A 2595-nucleotide genomic window follows, 5' to 3' on the forward strand; every position below is an offset into this window, starting at 1 on the left:
TGGGGGCAACAGTTACAGATCCATTTTTGACTTAAAAAAAAATCTTCTGCCTAAACTCATGAATATATTTATAAAGAAGTAATTCTGTACTATCACCCTGGCTTTTAAGTTGGAAAAATAGAAAAAAAGAAGTAATTCTGATGATGTGTTTGGTCTCAGTTTTGACATTACCTAGACGGCTGCTAGGCAATGGTAATTTTTCTAGTTCTCAGTAAAGAATCATTTTAAGGTCCCTTCCAGTTTTAATTTCTAAAATTGAAGATATAATCCATCTTCCCTTGGTACCATCTAGTTAACGATGTCACTACTTAGGTTACAGGTTTCAGATTCTTTAACAAAGAAAGAAACTTAGTTCACTCAAACACCTCCTTTTATTATTCACATACTAAAGAGTAACTTATTGTCAATAATTCAATAAATAGGACAGGATGTTAATACGGGTGGGATAATTTGGAAAAGGCTTTCAGCTCTGGTAGGTTTTGGTTTTTTTGTTGTTGTTTTTCCACCTCCCTTAAAAAAAAAAAATCCACCTTCTCTGCAGAGCCAAGGCACAGATGATGACCCTGGTCAGGGGGCCTGGGATGCTAGTTCCATCCAAGACTGCCCTCTGCTGGTCAGATGGAGCCATATCATAATCTGTGAAAACGATTTGGGGAAAAAAAAATCATTTGAATCTATGCTCTTCCAGGCCAGGTAGAGTCATTCACTGTTTGGCTGTTCATTTATTCCCTTTACTCACTGTTGAAGGGGAGAGTCATATAACTTATATTGGCACCAGCCCTTCTTCTTATTAGCCAAGTAATCTTGTGCAAATCAGTTAACCTCTATGAGCACCATTTACTCACTAATTCAACATTCAATATTTATTGATGACGCATTGTGTTTCAAACCCTGTGTTGGGCTCTGAAAGATATGTAGCTCTTGCCCTCCAAGTGCTCATAATCTGGGAGACATGGAGCTTATTTCGCAGGGATCAATCTGGGAGGTGTTTTGTGAGTATCTGGCAGATTCCTGGGGTCCATCTCCTGGGGACAATTGCAGTTCATGGTGGTGAGCATCGTGATGAGGCAGCTAAACCATCACATTTGAGAGGCATTGCAGAAGCTAGTCCAGCTGTGTAACCCTGGACATGTCATTTAACTCCTTTGAGTCTGTCACCTCTTCCCATTTCCCTAAATAGTCAAGGCCTTTCTCCTTGGTGCCCTGTGGACAATGCCATTTTTGGTACTTACCATGGCAGATTGCAGTGGTTGTTTGCCTCTCTCATTAGGCTCTGAGCAACTCGAAGGCGGGGCCCATGTCTGTCTCATACATAGCTGTAGCCTCTGCTCCTAAAATAGTGTCTAACCCTTGATAGATGCCCAGTTTATGTTTGATGAAGAAATGTAGATGTAGATGAAATATGAACCCAGAAATGACTTCTGAATTTCATGTATTATGGCTGCTGCTTTCCAGATACATAGTGGTATTTAGTCTCCTTCACGTTATTATCTACCATTTATTAACTGCTGACTACATTCCAAGCAATGTGCTGTCAAATCTGATATATTTGTCTACCTACCTTTCTTCTCACAACAGTCATTTGCATAGCTGACATTATGTCTGTTTTTCACTCCAAATGAATTTCAGAGTCATTAAAAACTTATCAAAAATTGGCAGAAAGCAGTGGCTCATGCCTGTAATCCCAGCACTTTGGGAGGCTGAGGCAGGCAGATCGCTTGACTCCAGGAGTTCTAGCACAACCAGGGCAACATGGCAAAACTCCATCCATTACAAAATCCTCTTGCTTTTTTTTTGAGGCAGGGTCTCACTCTGTTACCTGGCTGGAATACAGTGGCACAACCTCAGCTCACTGCGGCCTCAGCCTCCAGGGCTCAAGTGATCCTCCTTCTTCAGCCTCCCAAGTAGCTGGGACTACAAGCACATGCCACCACACCCAACTAATCTTATTTTTTGTAGCAACAGTGTTTCACTATGTTGTCTAGGCTGGTCTCAAACTCCTGGGCTCAAGCAATACTGCAGCCTCAGCCTCCCAAAGTGTTGGGATTACAGACATGAGCCATTGTGCCTGACACTTATCTTGTATTTTCATAGCGTGGTGTATACTAGGGCCTCAGGATGGGGATGGTTGTTATATCTGAAAGAAAGTTGGGGGAAAAGTAAAGCATCTTGGCATTCATTTATTGAGCCCTTCCTCAGTATGTACATTCTACAAAGATGATAAAGGTGTCCGGGCGTAGTGGCGCAAGACTGTAATCCAGAACTTTGGGACGCCAAGGTGGGTGGATCCTGAGGTGAGGAGTTTGAGACTAGCCTGGCCAACATGGTGAAACCCTGTCTCTACTAAAAATGCAAAAGCAAAGCAAAACAAAACAAAACAAAAAAACATTAGCTGGACGCCATGGCGCATGCCTATAATCCCAGGCTGAGGCAGGCAGATTGCTTGACTCCAGGAGTTCTAGAGCAGTAGTCCTAGCTACTTGGGAGGCTGAAGCTGGAGAATTGCTTGAACCTGGGAGGCAGAGGTTGCAGTGAGCTGAGATCGTGCCACTGCAATCCAGCCTGGGCGACAGAGCGAGACTACGTCTCAAAAAA

This window comes from Cebus imitator, unplaced genomic scaffold, assembly GCF_001604975.1.
Source record: "Cebus imitator isolate Cc_AM_T3 unplaced genomic scaffold, Cebus_imitator-1.0 Scaffold442, whole genome shotgun sequence".
Taxonomy (NCBI): domain Eukaryota; kingdom Metazoa; phylum Chordata; class Mammalia; order Primates; family Cebidae; genus Cebus; species Cebus imitator.